The following is a 19,375-nucleotide window of genomic DNA, read 5'->3' as shown; positions in this document are numbered from 1 at the left end:
AGAACATGCCCTTGCAGCCTCACTGCTCAATCCTCTGCCATTTAGGAGTTAAATCCCTTTGTTTATGAACCCTAGTCACACCTCCCTGGATGTGACTTGCACAGCCTTCCATAATCACTTCCTGTATAGAGAGCCCTATTTAGGCTTTCTTTATTGCAAGTTCCGTTTAATTAAGATTTTCTTATCCCCTGCTATGTTAATAGCTTGCTAGACCCTACAAGAGCCTCCTGTATGTGATTAAAGTTCAATTTAGAGATTGAGATACAATTATTTAAGGTAAATTACATCTGTTTGAAAGTGAAACCAGTTTTTCTTTTCATGCAGGCTCTGTCAATCATAGCCAGGGGAGGTGTGGCTAGGGCTGCATAAACAGAAACAAAGTGATTTAACTCCTAAATGACAGTGAATTGAGCAGTGAAATTGCAGGGGAATGATCTATACACTAAAACTGCTTTATTTAGCTAAAGTAATTTAGGTGACTATAGTGTTCCTTTAAGTGAAAAACCAAAAGGTTTTTTTTTTTTTTTTAAGTGCGGCCACTGTAGCACATGTAAATTTCAAGCCACAAAAACCACAGAGTTTAAAAGTACAGTTACTAAAGAAAGTTTTAAAATTAAACCCTTCTATCAACTGTCAAACAAAAAAACATAATATATTTATTGCAATGCAAATGTGGTATGCAATATGTGGACCGCACTACCAGAAAGTTATATGTTAGGTTTTTAGAACATTTTAGCGGTATTAATAGAAATAATTTTAACCATAGTGCACCAAACCATTGTGGCAATTGTAAGGATTTTAGTTTCCAAAATGTTATTTGTATTGGTATAGATGTCATCTCTCCCCATTGGAGGGGAGGTGACATAGAGAAAACTCTAGCAATGAGGAAGACTGAGTGGATCCATAAGTTAAAAAACACTGTACCGAGGGGTCGGAATTAAAGATTGGATTAAAGGCCCTCAATATGTGTTACACATGTGCACTATAGGATTCTATTTTATTGTATTTTTATTTAGGTTGTTTTTAGTAGCAATTCGGATTCGTCCTTTATAATGTCTACACAGATTCTGTGTGCTTCGATCTTGATAACATGTTATACTTTGAATTACTTTTATGCATTTACTATACTTTTATGCATTCATATTTTTAATTTATATTATTTCATTGTTCTGATTTTTTATTTATTAATTGTTCTAATGTGATCTTTTTTATTTTTTTTATATTTAAGATTTTTATTGTTTTTCCAGTAGAAGTTAAAATGAAACAAGTTACAATGAAACAATGTATCAATGTGTCACAATTCTCATTTGCATAAAACAGACAGATATCAATTGTTAACAGAGAAAATTAGACCACATTTTGACGACTATTTGCAGTGTTATAATTGGTGTTAGATACTGTAAATGGTATAACAAAATGAACAAACAATTTTACGAACAACGTAATCAGTGTTACAAAATTATTGTATTGTGGCTTATTGGCCATTCATATGTTTTACAGTGTTACTGAAAGATGTAGTAAATAATTATTTGTTCAGGCTGGAGCAAGCAATATAATTTGAAATATCAGATAAGAGGATGAGCAGATGGGAGGATCTGCTTTAATAGAATATAGGATGAAAGCTGGTATGATGTACCGTGCCCTGTGTTAGTTGAGACACGGCAGGGTATGCCACATGGGTAAGTAAAAATATTACAACTTTTAGGGTAAGCGGCCGATACACAGTGTGGGGTGGAAGGGAGGGGAGGGGAGAGGAGGAGGGGAAAGGCAGTGGAAGTGTCGGGAATTTGATTAGGCAGTGTGCTCCTTAGCTAGAAAATGTAGCCACGGCTGCCAGACTCGAGTGTAGGCTTGGAAATTTTTCGATTGTGCATATGTTATTTCTTCCATTTGTCTGATTTCGTTTACTCTATTTATCCATTCCCTGATAGTGGGAGTCTGAGTATGCTTCCAGTATTTAGGTATGAGCTGTGCTGCTGCCATAACCAAGTAGCTGAAGAGGGTGGCTATGTTTTTTCTCATATCTATAGGAGGTAATGAGAACAGATAATGTTGTGGTAAGAACGGAATGGTTACCTGGAGTAGCATTTGTGTCAAGGTGTGGATTCTTTTCCAGTAGATTACTATCAGCGGGCATTGCCACCATATGTGAGCATGGTGGGCTATCTCGTGTTGGCATCTCCAACAGGCCTGTGGAGTCAAGTTGTGTATTTGTTGTATTTTGGCTGGAGTATAGTGCCATCGAGTGATGCGTTTATAATTGCATTCCTGCGCCACAGTAGATGTGGTAGATTTGTGAGCAGTTAAGAAGATCTTACCCCATTCTTTCTGTGAGATCTCTATTTGTAGTTCCTCCACCCATTTCCCTGTGCAAGTAGGTAGTGCTATCTCTTTTGAGTTCTTTATTAATTTGTACATGGTGGATAATATTTATATTTTTTTTTAAGTGTGTGGTCGGAACAGTATTGTTCGAAGTCGGTCAAGGACCTTAGTTCCGTTTGTAGAAGGTTGGCACCTTTAATAAAATGAATCAGTTGTTCATAATGGAGACGTTGGTTCCCTGTGGGGGTCGTATTCAATGTCAGTTGGGGGAAGCTTTTTAATTTATTGTTTTCGACCATGTCCTTGAGTTGAAGGACCTGACCAGAATGATATGGGTTGTAAGTGTTCCCGGATTGCCCTCTTTGGAAGTCAGGGTTATGTGTGAGGGGGTATAGGGGGGAGGGATGTGGGGCGATATCTATTACTCTGGTTAATTTATACCAAGTCTGAAGGGTGGGCTTTATTGTAGGATGGGTGTCCACGTGGAGTCGTTGTTGAGGTGAATGTGTGTGTAGCCATGGGCGTACTCGCAGCGGGATTCTGGAGGAGGCATTCTCGATCCGAACCCAGTGTAGAGTGAGGTCAGTTTGTGTCCATTCATCAATTCGTGCCAAGTGCGTTGCCATGTGGTATGTTTCTAGGTCTGGGAGGTTAATTCCCCCTTTGTCTCTGGTGTTACTTAGTACATTGAGGGCTATACGCGGATGTTTTCCTGACCAAATAAATTTAGTGAGTAGGGTTTTGACCGATTTAAAAAACTTGGTGGGAATCGTAGTGGGCAATGTTTGAAGTAGGTACAGTAATCGCGGTGAAATATTAATCTTAATTATATTGGTTCTGCAGAACCAGCCAAAGCACGGTTTATCCCAGGTTTGTAGGTCCTGGTGATGGATTTCATTAAAGGGGGAACGTTCAGGTCGAAAATGTTGTCTAGGTTGGACGGAACATGGACACCCAAATACTTTATTGATTTGGGAGCCCAGGAAAAGTGAAAAGTCTCTCTCAGAGATTTATTTAGGAAAGTGGAGGAGTACATGGGCATTATTTCGCACTTGGATAAGTTGGCTTGGAAATTGGAGATTGCTCCATAAGTCTCAATTTCCGCGAGAATGTGTGGTATAGTGGTTAAAGGGTTAGAGACAGTGAATAGTAGGTCATCTGCAAAAGCCGTGACCTTATATTTGTGGTCATCTATTCAAATGCCCCGGATTTGGACGTTGTCCCTGATTCCTTGCAAAAAGGGTTCTAGGACTAAGACAAAGAGTAAAGGGGAGAGGGGGCAACCCTGTCTCGTACCGTTTGTGATTGTAACCGGACGAGATAGTTGGCCATTGATTCAAAGACGTGCCGTGGGGACTGAGTATATGGCTGATAACCAGGCCTGCAACCGGGGGCCGAAACCCAAGTAACTCGTCGTGTGTGTAAGTAGCGCCCAGCTGACTGTCAAATGCTTTTTCAGCGTCTATGGCCAGCAGGGCGCTGTGTATTTTGTGTTTTTGTGCCCAGTGTATGAGATTTATAGTTTTCGTAGTATTGTGTTTGGCTTCTCTACCTGGTATGAAACCTGCCTGGTCTTGATGTATAAGGAACGGAAGGAAGGATTTAAGTCCGGTGGCTAAAATTTTTGTCAGGATTTTTAAATCAATGTTGATCAAAGAAATTGGTCTATAATTACCACAAATTGAGGGATCTTTGCCTGGTTTGGGTATTAGAGAGATATTCACTTCTAATGCTGAAGAGGGAAGGGTGGTTGTTAAGTTTTTTTTTTTTTCAATGTTTGATTTTTATTAACATTTTCTTCGAAATAACATACAATGGGGTACAGAAAGGAAAAAGGGGGAGGGGTAAAGGTACGTTATGATATAATTGATGAGATCGGACACAGTCATATTACGCTTTTACAGGTTAGATATTTACAGGTGGGTATAAAAGTATAGAGATTTTGTTACAACAGTGTGCATGGCGTATAAACCGTCGCTTAATTGTATTTGCAGATATAGGATTATGCATCATTTACCGTCAGATAATATTTCAACTATGCCATATAGGAGGCAATGGCAAATTGTACCACAGTGTGTTGGTTGCAAGGGCCATGTACCCAAAATTTTGGTCGTGCAAATGCATATAAACTTATACATAAAACAGAAACATATGTAATCTTAAACACAGTCAAGATGTAACGTGTAGAAGCACATCATGATATAATATTGGTGTGTGCATCTACGACTTTGCCAAGACAAATAGTAGGGATCAAGAACAGGTAGAGGTAGAGGGTGCAATAACCTATTACATAGTGCCATTTAGTGTATCTCGATTACTAAGAACTGCAATTAAATGCAATTAAATGCAAGTTTGCACACATCTGCAAGGTTGCGTACGTCTTCACTTGTGAGAGGGATAGGAGGTAGGAGGTGTCAGTTGTGTAAAATATCAAGGTGTTATTGGGTGAAAAGAGGAGTAGGCTAGAGAGCCATACTAGTGTGATGCATAATTATGGAGTGTAGTTGGTGTAGTGAAGAGCATCAGATCAATTTGGTAAATTGGTTGTAGATGGATTCCCAGTTCTCCCAGTGTTCGTTGAATTTGGTCAAGTCAACTCTCTTAGCCCATTCTCTCTCGTGACAGTAAATAGTATTAACTTTGTTAAGTAATTCTTGCAGAGAGGGGGAGATGTTGCTTTTCCAATGAGTAGCAATACATGATTTAGCAGCTATTAGGACATTGATAATTGCTACTTTCATAGGGGTACATAGCAACTCAGGTAGCAGGTGGAGTAAGCAACCTGCTGGGTTTAAAGTTAATTGCATGCCATACAAAGAGTGTATTATTTTTTTTACAAAATACCAAAAGGTTTGAAGTTTTGGGCAGTCCCAAAAAATGTGTAGGAATGAGCCTATACCTTTGTTGCATCTCCAACACATGGGTGTGGAGGTAGGGTAAATCTTGGTAAGTCTGGTGGGAACTAGGTACCATCTCATTAGCACTTTGAAGTATGCCTCCCATAGAGTTGCGCATTTAGTGGATTTTTTGGTGGATGAAATAGCTGTGAGCCAATCTTGTGTGTGAAATTCTACGCCCAGCTCTTGTTCCCATTTGACCATATAGGGGAGTTTAACAGGGTTATGGGCCTCTGCTTGTGCTAGGTAGCATAGTTTAAGGAATTTCTGAGGGAAACGAGATTTGTCTGACATGTAGCAAGTGTGGCCTATCAGGCTTAATGATGATAAATCGAGGCGTGTGATATTAGCCGTGTGTATTATGTGTTTTATTCGTAAGTAAAGGAATATATCTCGATGTGGTAAGTTATGAGTGGACTGTAAGTCAGGAAAGGATCTAAGGCCTGTTGAGTCAAATAAGGAGTAAACATTTGTCAGACCGTGTGTTGGCCAGTGATGTATGGGAAGATCAGGTGATAACGCAGTAAGAGCTCTTAGAGGAGCTAAGTAAAGTAGTTCGTCTTTGGGACATAACATTGTGCTCCATGAGTTCCAGGAGCATAGAAGAAATTTTGTGCTTGGCAATAAGGACGTGGAAGAATGATTGCACTTGGACCACAGTACATTGGGTAGGGATGTGATGTTGCCACATGCTTGTTCCAATTTAAGCCAGACCGGGTTAGCTTTCTTGGTCATGATGTCCAAGCTTTGTGCTAAAGAAGAGGCCCTATAATATTTACTGACGTTGGGGATGCCTAACCCTCCTCGGTGGATGGGGCGCCATAATGAGTGGAGTGCGATTCTTGGGGGTTTTCTCCTCCAAATATGTGCATTTAGAACAGTTTGAAACTTGGTAAGGATAGAGTTCGGGACAGTGATAGGTAGTGTGCGGAATAGGTAGAGTATGTGAGGAAGTGCCATCATTTTGATCGAATTTATCCTGCCTATCCAAGAGGTATTTAGTTTGTCCCATTGTTTCAATTGAGTTGAGATTTTGTGCAGAACCGCTTCGTGGTTCTCTTTTAAAGTTTGTGATTTGGATTGGGTTAATTTGATGCCCAGGTAGGTGATGGAAGTCTTGCGCCAATCAAAGGGGAATTGTGATTTTAGAGTATCGATTGTTTGAGGATTTAAGTTCAATGGAAGTATCTGGGTTTTAGCGATGTTGTTTTTGTAGTATGAAACCGTACCATACATATTCAGAGTTTGTAGGAGGTAGGGAATAGAAGAAGTCGGGTTCTGCAAAAAAATAATAATATCATCCGCAAATGCAGCTAGCTTTTTTTCTCCTGCAGGGGTTTGTAGGCCTGGGAGTAAGGGATCGTTTTTAATTGTGCGAAGAAGAGGCTCTAAGCAGAGAATAAATATTAGAGGGGACAAAGGGCATCCCTGTCTGGTACCATTAGAGATATTGAAATTAATGGATGAGAAGCCCGTATTGAAAACTCTTGCTGAGGGCATGGAGTAAAGGGCCATGATGCTAGTGAGAAAGGAGTCAGAGAAACCATAGGCTTTAAGGGTGGCCGACATATAAGACCAGTTTAGGCGGTCGAAGGCCTTTTCTGCATCGAGGGCCATAAGGACCCCGGATTGGCGATGACGAGTAGCCCAATCTATCAAGTCTGTACAGAATCTGGTGTTATCTCCCACCTGTTTGCCTGGCACGAAACCCGCTTGTTCTTCAGAGACTAAGTTCGGTAATATCTGTTTTAATCTATTAGCTATCAGTTTAGCATATAGTTTCACGTCTGCGTTTAGCAGAGAAATCGGGCGTAAGTTACTACATGATGTGGGCGGTTTGTTGGGTTTGGGCAGGGTAATGATATATGCTTCCAACATTTCCTTTGGGAAGCTTCCTATTTTTTGTATTGTGTTGAAGAGTTTCGTGATGTGTGGGGTGAGTTGAGGTTCCATTTTAATATAATAGTTGGGGAGTCCATCTGGACCAGGGGCTTTATGCTTTGGTAGGGACTTTATGGCTGTGGCTACCTCGTGCTCCGTAAATGGAGTGGTCAGTTGATCATTTTGTTGTGGTGTAACCTGTGGAAGTGAAATACGTTGTAGAAACGTCGATATGTTCTGGGCGCTCGGGGTGTAGGTATAAAGATCGTTGTAGAATGATGATAATTCATTGACTATGTCTATGGGGTTAAATAATTTTGTGTGCGATTTGGAAAGAATATAAGGGATTTTTGTCTGGAGGTATCTAGATTTAAGCTGATTAGCTAGAAGTTTGCCGGCTTTATTGCCTAAGGTGTAATATCTCTGCTGGAGTTTAGTCGCCTTATTGGTAAAATCCTCAATTCTCAGATTTAGTATTTGTTCGCAAATTCTTGCGATTTGTTTCGTGGTAGAATGAGAGGGTGAGATTTTGTTGGAGTTTTCCAATGTTTCAAGCTTTCTTTGAAGTGAAGTATTTAGGTTGCTGGCTGCTCTTTTTTTGATTGATCCTAGTTTGATGAACGTACCTCTTATTACACTTTTGTGCGCTAGCCATTGGGTTTCTGTGGATGTGTCTGTAGTGACATTGTTATGAAAGTAGTCCTGTATTTCCAAGGCAACTGTTTGTATAGTGTCAGGCGAGTCTAGGATGGATTCGTTTAAGCGCCAGGTGCCTTGGCCTTTTGTGGGATAGGGTACTGCTATGGTGACTATAATAGGTGCATGATCGGACCACGTCCGTTGTCCTATGGTTTGATCTAAGAGGTGGGGTAGGGTCGATTTATCGAGTAAACATAAGTCTATCCTTGTGTAAGTCAAATGAACTGGAGAGAAAAAGGTATAATCTTTGGCTGTGGGGAATAAACTTCTCCAGGTGTCAAAGAGATCGTGTGTGAAAATAAGGTTCGAAAACAGTTTACTGTTATGCACAGTGAGTTTATTGGGTTTTAGGTTGTTGACCCGTTGGACGTCTAGTAAGGGATCGAGTGTGCAGTTGCAGTCACCACATATTATGACATGACCTTGTTTTAGGGTAGATATCTTTTTAATAGCCTTGTTGAGAAAGGAGAATTGAGCGTCATTGGGCGCGTAGAGGGAAGAGATTGTAACTTGAATACCATTAAGTTCACCAACCAAAATAAGCAGTCTGCCCATGGGGTCAGCGTATTGTCTAATGGGAGTGAATACCCAGTCCTTATGAAATATGATTGCCACTCCTTTAGACTTATTTGGTGCGTATGCATGGTATTCTGTAGGGTATTTGGATGATCTTATGTGGGGTGGATTGTTTTTGCAGAAATGAGTTTCTTGGAGGCAAACTATGGCAGCCTCAGAGTTATGCATATCTCTTAACACTTGACTTCTTTTGTAGGGGCTGTTTAGGCCTTTTGCATTGAGGGAAAGAATTTTTAATGTATTAATCGTCATTTTAGGTAAGTATGGTGCACGAGTGGAAAGAATGGATACTCTAGAATGAATAGGAGTGTCCTAAGCTTCCGTTGGATATTGCACGCAGTAGAGGGCCTCAGTAATGGGACTTGAAGATAGGTAACGAATGGTGCGTCGTGATCCCTAGGGGGTAAATTTTGGTACCTTGGAGGAGTGCAAGGGGAAAGTAAGGGAGGGGTAGTGGCAGTAACGGGATAACTATATACACAGACATTTCCTTGAAATGGAAAACGTAGAGTGGCCATTTTTAGACACTAGGAGTGCCTCAAGTGATGGCCGGGGGAGGGAGGGAGGTGTGAGAGGTCCTGCAACCAGGTTATATTGATCATAAAATAGATAACTGCGGGAAAGCATTTACCTTATATTCCATATAGAGTAGAAAGCTGCCAGCAGTGATTTGGCTAGGGCTTTGAATGACAGGAGTTTCGTGCAAGGATTTCCGAGTCGAAACAAGTGGAATGTAGGTATAGGTTGGGGAGTATTTGCACGTTAGCAAATAGTTGCAGTGCTTACAAATCAACTGAGTGATTGATATTCACTCTTAATGTAGGGTGGTGCGATGAAGCCAATTGTCATGAATTGAGGATAACAAATATCATGTAAAATTGTTTAAACATACACGTAACATATTTCCCATGAACAATTTTTTTTTTTTTTGCATAATAAAACATAATCAATAAAAATAGACAAAATAGACAATATTAGAAATAACTGAAAAAAAAAAAAATTTCTGCAATATGTGCCCTCAGCAATTGAGCTTGTAGCAGGGACTGGAGGCATAAATGGTCAGAGTTAGGGCCACGTGTGTGATTGGAGAGGGCTTGCAAATAAATTGTTTAGAGCGTTGTGAACATGTACTTAGGTTTTGGGATGGTAAATATCGTACTTATCATCATTGTAGGACCCGTACATCTTAGTTATGAGCAAGCCTAGTTCTCGAAGTATTAAAACATAAATTATAAACATGAAAAAAAAAAAAAAAAAAAGGCAATTTTAGAAACAAACCAATAAATGATTGCTATACGTATGCTTATCCATTACACTTGAATTGCTGGCTGGAGGATTGCCTAGTCGTATGTAGTCGAGATCGGGACGCTATATGTGAATTAGGGAGGACCTACAAAATAGGATAGCCTTGCGGGTAGTGGGTAGTGGGTGGCCCGGGGTAAAAACCTGTCGTTAGATGATTAAGGCTCTTGAAGCGTGCCTCCGGGATGCGGATATGAACGCTTGAATCGGTGGTGTATTGTGACCAAATACTGGACTGTAAGGAAAACAGTCAACGGCTGTAATAGCCATGTGGCCTACATGGTGCGTTGCCCTTAAGCATAGCATAAATCTCAAAATAATAAGTAAAAGCACGATTTGGGATATAGCAGTAAAACGTTACAACAAATACAATTCCGTATGCAGCAAGGAAAAGTGTTATACATAAACAACAACTGGGCATATGTGTGATGATAGGAGGGAAATTATGATCGTGAAAGTGGTTTACGTCGGGTGTTGAGTACATATCGCCGTGTAGGTACTGTATGTACGAAGTGTACTTATTGTGTAGGGAAGCCACGAATCCAATAATGTATATGTTGTAGTGTTAAAATCGGGTGTGGCGGGATGGTTGTCGGCCTGCAGGACAGAGATTGAGAAGCACGTGGACGTGCTCTAATATTAGATTGTCGACCTGCCGCTATAAACCAAATAATTAAGTTATACAGTTATAAAATAAGATACACTTAAGTAGCACCACAATAAGAACTTATACTCATCGCAATTTATAATGGACGGAAAGTTCATGTGTTGCGAGCCGGCGAGCCCGCCATCTTCCACTCCTTTTGAAGTCGTCTGGGAGAGCAGCTTCTAGACGGGGAATTAAGCGGAGCAGCGTTGGAGTTAGTCCATAGGCCCCATTTGATGAGGAGTTTCATCCCGTCTTCTGGTTCGTTGATTGCATATGTTTTTCCTTGTCGCCAAATCAAAACTTTTGTGGGGTAACCCCATCTGTAAGAGACTTTGTTGTTGCGTAGTGTCTTTGTGATGGTTAGGAATTCCTTCCTTCGTGCCATGGTAGTGGCCGATAAATCAGCATACAAGGATATTTGTTGGTAGGGGTCCGGGAGCTGATCAGCTTTCCTGGCCGCATTCAGCAGAGCGTCCTTGTGTGTGAAATAATGAAATTTCACTATGACGTCCTTCGGTACATCACTAGACATGCGGGCCGGTCGTGGTAGTCTGTGCATGCGATCAAAGGTCCATGCAGAGTCTGGTAGTTCCGGGACCAAGGATTTACATACAGCTAGTATGAATGCTGGTAAGGCGTCGTGGGACACATCGTCCGGTATGCCCCTGAACCGAACATTTTGTCTTCTCGACCTATCTTCTAGGTCAGCTAATTTAAATTTGAGCGTGATATTTTCTTCCGAGATTTTCTGTAACTTATCAGCCATTTCGTTATGGGCTGAGCAAATCTCATCAGATCTGTGTTCAAGTTGGCTCGTTCTGTCACCCAGGGCCGAAATTTCTTTCCTTAGCTCCCGGTCAATCTTCAGGAAATCTTGACGTATAGTCGATCGGAGTTCCTGGAGCATTTTGTGCAGGCTACGGTCCGTGACCGCTATATCAGAGTGTTTTGAGGAGGTCGATTCGCAGTCAGAATTGGCTTCCGATAAGGTAGCTCTGTCGCCGCCATCTTGGATTTCTCGTCTGCGATCTCTTTTCTTGTTATTTCTTGCCATATCGGGCAGTTTCAGTTGCTTGGGAGGAGACATTAGTGAGGGATGCTCCTTGGGGATAAATTTAGTTGAAATTTAGCAGTTAATGCTGATATTGTCGCTCGTTAGGTTTGCAGGTCGTCGGAGCTCTCAGTCCATGCGACTGCACTCGTCGGAAGTCGGACACGCCCCCGGTTGTTAAGTTTTTAACGTTGTAGGCTGCTGTAAAGTGTTGGGCTAATGTTTGAGAGAGTATCTTGTAATATTTACCTGTATATCCATCAGGTTCAGGACTTTTACCTAGAGGGAGTGACTTAACAGTACTTATGAACTCTTCTGTCGTGTGTCAGGGTACCTGAGGCCTCTACCTCTAAGGGAGGTAGAGACTTGGTGGTGTATCCGTCCAGGCGAGCTGTTTCCTCCGTTCCTCGCGGTTCATCCAGTCACTTAAACACCGGCCGCGAGGAATCCACGTCCTTTTCTAGCAGGACGCTCAATACGTGACGTCATGACGCTAGCACGAGCTATCTGTCACTCAAGTGTCCGATATCCAATCGGTACTTGTCAGAGGCGTGATTTCCATCCAGAGCCAGGGTATTTAAGCTTACTCCTTACTTCAGCTCATTGCCCTGTCGTGGTTCTAGCTTGTCTAGTCACTCAGTGCTCTGGTATTCTAGTTTGCTCCATTGGTTTTTACTCGGCTCGTTGTACTACCCTGTTTCTCTGTTATCCCTTGACCCGGCTTGTCTCTCGCTTATCTGTCTTCTCGTTCCCTCGACCTCGGCTTGCCTCTGACTATTCTTTACTCTCGGTACGTTAGTCCGGCCATTCTAAGGCCCGGTATACGTACCTTTCCACTCTTTGTACTCTGCGTGTTGGATCCCTGTCCCGATCCTGACATTACGACAGGGCCAATGGATCCTGCAGGTACAAACAGTCAGCTTGGTTCTTCGGATCCCAGGTTTGACGCCATGGAACATAGGATGGATCAGATGGCTTTGGCACTACAGGCACTTTTGTCTCGTGCTAGTAATCCACCTGAGGAGACACGTACTCCTTCTATCTCTCCTGCAGTCTCAGGTCTAGAGGTAGCCACTGTAGGTGCTTCTTCCCGTATTACCCCACCAGTACGTTATGGCGGGTCACCGGAGAAGTGTCGTGGCTTTCTAAACCAGATTAGCATCCATTTCGAACTACAACCCCGCTCTTATCCTACAGATAGAGCAAAGGTTGGATTTATTATTACTCTGCTCATTGAAAAGGCTTTGAGATGGGCCAATCCTTTATGGGAGAATGATAATCCACTCGTCTATAATTATAATGCCTTTGTAGCTGCGTTTAGAAGAACTTTTGACCCTCCTGGCAGAAAGGTCAATGCAGCTAGATTAATGTTGCGCCTTAAACAGGACAATCGAACACTTGTGGATTATGCACTAGAGTTCAGATCCTTGGCGGCAGAAGTTAAGTGGAACGAACAGGCTTATATAGATGTGTTTCTGAATGGGTTATCAGATGTAATTCTTGACGAGGTCGCTACTAGAGAACTCCCTGAAAATTTGGAGGATTTAATTTCTTTTATATCTCGTATTGATGAACGCTTAAGAGAGAGGCAGAACACTCGAGATAGGACCCGTAGACCCTCCTTTAAACTAGCGCCTACCTTTCAAATCTCTGAGTTCGAAGACTTACGTATTCCTGAACCTATGCAGATAGGCAGTACTCATCTCACTGAAAGGGAGAGACAGTACAGGAGAAGGGAGGGTTTATGTATGTATTGTGGAGTCAGGGGTCATTTACGCCTAAATTGTCCCAATCGTTCGGGAAACGCTCGCACCTAAGTTCCTCTAGAGGACAGGCCTTGGGTGTTTCTACTTTGTCCTCTATTCACAACTACAAGGAGCTCAGGCTTGTGTTACCCGTTTCTTTAAAGTGGGAGAAGGGAGTAGTTAAGACTATGGCACTAATCGATTCTGGAGCTGCTGAGAGCTTTATAGATCAGGGTTTTGCTGCCAAGCATGCTATTCCATCCCAGTTAAAAGAGACACCTCTGGCTGTTGAGGCCATCGATGGTAGACCGTTACTTGAGCCTGTTATTTTTCATGAGACCATACCGATTAACTTGACTATTGGCATCCTGCATAAAGAGGATATATCCTTGATGCTCATTTCTTCTCCGTCTATTCCCATAGTTCTGGGGTACTCCTGGCTGAGGAGACACAACCCTATTATTAATTGGGAATCAGGGGAGATAGTTTCGTGGGGAGAGAATTGTCAAGAAAAATGCTTGCGGAAGGTCTTACCTCTTGGATTAACTAATACATCGAATACCTCTGACAATCCTACAGAGACACAAATTCCGCCTCAGTATCTAGATTTAAAGGCAGTATTTGACAAAAAGAAAGCCGATACCTTACCCCCACACAGGTCCTTTGATTGCAAAATTAACCTACTCCCTGGTACCATGCCTCCCAGAGGTCATGTATACCCATTATCTATAAAGGAGAACTCAGTCCTAGAGGAATATATTCACGAGAATTTAGACAAGGGATTCATCAGGAGGTCCTCCTCCCCTGCCGGGGCTGGATTTTTTTTTGTTAAAAAGAAAGATGGTTCTTTGAGACCTTGTATTGATTATCGAGGTTTGAATAAGATAACCATTAAAAATGCCTACCCGATTCCCTTGATCACCGAACTCTTCGATCGTTTGAAGGGCTCTACAATTTTCACCAAGTTAGACCTCAGAGGGGCATATAACTTGGTGAGAATCCAGCAGGGACATGAGTGGATGACGGCATTCAATACTCGATATGGCCACTATGAATATACTGTCATGCCTTTTGGGTTATGCAATGCGCCGGCAGTATTCCAAGATCTGATTAATGAGGTTCTTAGGGAATTTCAGCAAGAGTGCGTCATTGTATACCTAGATGATATACTCATTCATTCTAGTGACATTGAGATTCATCACAAACAAGTCAGGAGGGTTTTGCACAAGCTTCTCCAGCATGGCTTGTACTGCAAGTTGGAGAAATGTAGCTTTGATCAAACCCAGGTAACCTTTCTCGGCTATGTGATCTCTGGGGAGGGATTTAAGATGGATCCGGATAAGCTCCAATCCATTCTAGAGTGGCCTTTACCCACAGGTCTTAAAGCCATACAGAGATTTATTGGTTTTTCCAATTATTATAGGCGCTTTATTAAGGGCTATTCTTCCATTATTGCACCTATCACTAACATGACCAAACAGGGGGCTGACACTAAGAATTGGACTACTGAAGCTCTCCTTGCGTTCAAGACTCTCAAGGAGCTTTTCGCTTCCGCTCCAATTTTAGTTCACCCTGACACTTCTCTGCCATTTTTGCTCGAGGTAGACGCATCAGAGACTGGTTTAGGTGCTGTTCTATCTCAAAGGTTGGGTGTTGATAAACCATTACATCCATGTGGATTTTTCTCTAAAAAATTGACCGGTACTGAAAGCAGGTATGACATTGGTGACAGAGAATTACTAGCGGTTATCAAGGCTTTGAAAGAATGGAGACATTTATTGGAAGGTACATTACATCCTGTTACCATCCTGACAGACCACAAAAACTTGTCCTATATCGGAGAGGCCAAGCGTCTGTCCTCCAGGCAGGCTCGTTGGTCGTTGTTTCTTACCCATTTCAATTACGTTCTGACTTACAGACCTGGGTCAAAGAATTCTAAAGCCGATGCGCTATCTCGCCAATATGAACCCTCTGCTTCAGTTGAACCACTTTTGTCTTCCATTGTACCCAAATGCAATATTATTGCTAATACCAGTCTCAAAATTAATTCCCCGCTACTTGACCAGATCTTGAAGTCACAACATCTAGCTCCCGGAAACACTCCTGAGGGAAGAAACTTTGTTCCTCCTGAACTTCAACTGGAGCTCTTACAATGTTTTCATGAAAGTAAAATAGCTGGTCATCCTGGTATTCGCAAGACGTACTCTCTGATATCCAAGGATTTCTGGTGGCCTTCTCTTCGTAAGGATATTGAGGAGTTCGTCGCAGCTTGTGAGACCTGTGCCAAGACTAAACTATCTCATGCATCCCCATGTGGCCTGTTACACCCCTTGGACATTCCTGAGAAACCTTGGTCCTGTTTGTCCATTGACTTTATCGTTGATTTGCCTGCTTCCAAAAGACAGACTGTTATTCTCACGGTGGTGGATAGATTTACCAAGATGGCCCATTTCGTGCCATTACCTAAACTTCCGACTTCTCCTGAATTGGCGGAGATTTTTGCGAGAGAAGTTTTTCGTCTACATGGGATCCCTTCAGAGATTGTTTCTGATAGAGGTTCTCAATTTGTCTCACGTTTCTGGAGATCCTTTTGTTCTCAAATGGGCATCAAATTGAACTTTTCCTCTGCCTATCACCCTCAGTCTAACGGAGCTGCTGAACGTACTAATCAAAAGATCGAACAGTATCTGCGTTGCTTTGTTTCCGAACACCAGGACGATTGGGTCGGTCTGATTCCTTGGGCGGAGTTCGCACACAATAACCTTGTTTGCGATTCAACTCGCTCTAGCCCTTTCTTCATGAACTATGGCTTTCATCCTTCGATTTTTCCTTCGGTTTCCTCTTCTCAGGGGATACCGTCGGTTGATGATCATGTCGCCAACCTGAAGAAATTATGGGATCAGACTCGACAAATTCTATTACATAGTTCCTCGCTGTTCAAGAAACACGCTGACAAACATAGAAGAGCGGCTCCTGTTTTTGTTCCTGGGGATAGGGTATGGTTGAGTACTAAGAATATTCGCCTAAAAGTTCCGTCCATGAAATTTGCTCCTCGTTACATAGGCCCTTACAGGGTTCTCACTCGTATCAATCCGGTTGCGTATCGCCTTGCTCTGCCACCTGCCTTACGCATTCCTAACTCTTTTCATGTCTCCTTGTTGAAACCCCTCATTTGCAACAAATTCTCCTCTAAGGTCTCCTCGCCTCGCCCTGTTCAGGTGGAGGGTCGGGAGGAGTACGAGGTCAGCTCCATCATTGATTCCAGAATTTCAAGGGGAAAATTGCAATATCTGGTCAACTGGAGGGGATATGGTCCTGAGGAGAGGAGTTGGGTACCTCAGGAGGACGTCCATGCTTCTCGCCTTCGCAGAGCATTTCACCTTCGCTTCCCATCTCGCCCCGGTTCATTCCGCCCGGTGGGCGTATCTGAGAGGGGGGGTACTGTCAGGGTACCTGAGGCCTCTACCTCTAAGGGAGGTAGAGACTTGGTGGTGTATCCGTCCAGGCGAGCTGTTTCCTCCGTTCCTCGCGGTTCATCCAGTCACTTAAACACCGGCCGCGAGGAATCCACGTCCTTTTCTAGCAGGACGCTCAATACGTGACGTCATGACGCTAGCACGAGCTATCTGTCACTCAAGTGTCCGATATCCAATCGGTACTTGTCAGAGGCGTGATTTCCATCCAGAGCCAGGGTATTTAAGCTTACTCCTTACTTCAGCTCATTGCCCTGTCGTGGTTCTAGCTTGTCTAGTCACTCAGTGCTCTGGTATTCTAGTTTGCTCCATTGGTTTTTACTCGGCTCGTTGTACTACCCTGTTTCTCTGTTATCCCTTGACCCGGCTTGTCTCTCGCTTATCTGTCTTCTCGTTCCCTCGACCTCGGCTTGCCTCTGACTATTCTTTACTCTCGGTACGTTAGTCCGGCCATTCTAAGGCCCGGTATACGTACCTTTCCACTCTTTGTACTCTGCGTGTTGGATCCCTGTCCCGATCCTGACATCGTGATAGGTTCGTCTAGAAAGGTTAATTCGTTCAGTGGAAGTGTCTTTTTGATCCTTGATCGAAGGAAGCGGTGGATGTCTTCTGTAGAGGGATGTGACTGCTTGAGATTGTACAGATTAGAGTAAAAGTCGTGGAGAGATTTTATGATGTCTGGCATTTGCCTAGAGATAACGCCATTCTCCTGTTTGATTTCAGCTATGAAAGTGGACTGTTTGGGTTGTCGGAGTGTTTACGCTAATAGTTTACCTGCTTTCCCTCCTTTCGTGTAGTAGTTGTGCTTGGTTAGTGACATTTTACGTTTGGCATGCATTTGTAGAAGTGTGGTGAGTTCTGATCTCGTTTTTAGTATGTGTTTGTAATCTTCCAAACTGTTGTGTCTCTGATGGTGTCTATTTTCTAGGGTTCTCAATTCCCGGGTTAGTTGTGTAATCCTGATCTCCCTATTTCGTTTCAGTTGTGCAGCTAATTTGATAAATTCTCCTCTTATTACTGCTTTGTGTGCTTCCCATATTAGGGCTGGTGAACTATCCAGATGTGTGTTTTCGGTGAAGTAGTTAGTTACAGAGTGTCGAAGTTGCGATATTATCTCTGTGTTATTTAGGATCAGATCGTTTAGTCTCCATTGGGTTGATGGTGAAGGCAGAGTTGGAACAGAGAGTTCTAGCAACATAGGAGCATGATCTGACCATGTGATTGGACCGTATTTAGCTGATTTGATCAGAGGTAAGAATCTATGCTGGATGAAAATGGTGTCGATGCGTGAGTATGTTCCTGTGGGCGGGGAGAAGTCTTTACTCGTCGGATGGATGGCTCTCCAACTATCATAAAGTTGGGCGTCGAAGAGTGTGTTGTTGACCTGTTTCCTGGAATGAGTTAAATGAAGTTGAGATAAGGCTGTGGAATCTAGTTCACCGTCTAATGAGATATTTATGTCCCCCCCAACTATGAGAATGCCTTCTTGGAAAGAAGTTAATTTATGTAGTATTCTCTTCAGGGTTGAGTTCTGCTTCCTATTGGGCAAATAAATATTGGCCAGAGTTATTTGGGTGTCTCCTAATTTCCCTTTTACAAAGACAAATCTCCCTGAATCGTCCGAATGGTGATCCTGGTGTGTGAAGGGGGTCGATCTGCCTATTAATATCGCGACTCCACGCGATTTAGAGCCTGTGTAATTGCCATAGAAGGCCGTCGGGTATTCCTTATTTCGTAGGGTGGGGGCTGAGTCTGCTTGGAAGTGAGTTTCTTGGACAAACATTATGTCGGCTTTGTGTCTCTTTAAGTCTGTTAAAGCTATGGTTCGCTTTTCGGGGACGTTCAGTCCTCTAGCGTTTTGTGTTAGTATCATAATGGATGCCATAATTCTTGTTGTACTAAGGGGTCGCGGGAGTTAGAATGAGATTGAGATGGTAAGAAAAGCTTGGTTTGCAACCCAAAATTAAGTTAAGTATAGGGATGTGAGAGTAGGTTCCGTTAGAATGGTCCACAAATCTCTCAATGGGGGTCTGTATCGCTCGTGTGGTGTTGCTGAGTTTAGTCGACCTTTCCGGAGTTAGGTTATGGAGTGTGGTTTGGTATTGTTCTGAAGGGGGAAGGGGAGGAGGGGACACTGTGTATCTGCCGCTACCTGTATAGAATAGATCTTTCCTAGGAGTAGCCTTGTTGCAGGCCTAAAATATGTTTATATCTTGTGTCTATTAAATGAAGCGGTTATTTCAATGTTATTTCAGCCAATTGCCAGCAATATGCTTTTCAGTAATTGTGAAATAAATGAAAATTAAAATCTGGGGAGAGAGAGGAGGTGAGTACAATGAGGACGTTATTTGTCATGTTAGGACAGAAGGTAGTCCATATAAAAGTTTAGCTACAAAGTGTTTTTATATCCTTACTTCACATATGAAGGTTATTTGTTTATCGTGTATCCTTTTTTTTATTTTATATATATATATATATATATATATATATATATATATATATATATATATATATATATATACACACACACTTTTGTTTTTTCTTTTTTATTTATTTATTTATTTATTTTTTTTAGATATTTTTTTTTTTTTTTTTAAACGTGAAACAAACCTTCATTAACCTATAGTTGTGGGAGGGGCGGTCAGAGAATGGAAGAGAATATCGTCAAGAGCTAGCCCATAACGTGAGATGTTGAGGAATGGGGGAGATTATTAAGGAGGGAGCTGGAAACATTGCATTAACAGTTAACATAGGATGCTTATATATTTTTTCATGCTATG

The 19,375-nt window shown here is 42.2% G+C and overlaps 1 protein-coding gene across 1 annotated transcript in view; it reads right to left on the bottom strand.

The window, feature by feature from the left end:
* DIAPH3 (diaphanous related formin 3) overlaps positions 1 to 19,375 on the bottom strand; it is a 747,362-nt gene that overhangs the window by 293,841 nt on the left and 434,146 nt on the right. The window lies entirely within an intron of this gene.

The sequence above is a fragment of the Pelobates fuscus genome, chromosome 1, assembly GCF_036172605.1.
Source record: "Pelobates fuscus isolate aPelFus1 chromosome 1, aPelFus1.pri, whole genome shotgun sequence".
Lineage (NCBI taxonomy): Eukaryota > Metazoa > Chordata > Amphibia > Anura > Pelobatidae > Pelobates > Pelobates fuscus.
The sequence above is the reverse complement of the archived record's forward strand: the minus strand, read 5'-3'. Positions and strand labels throughout refer to the sequence as shown.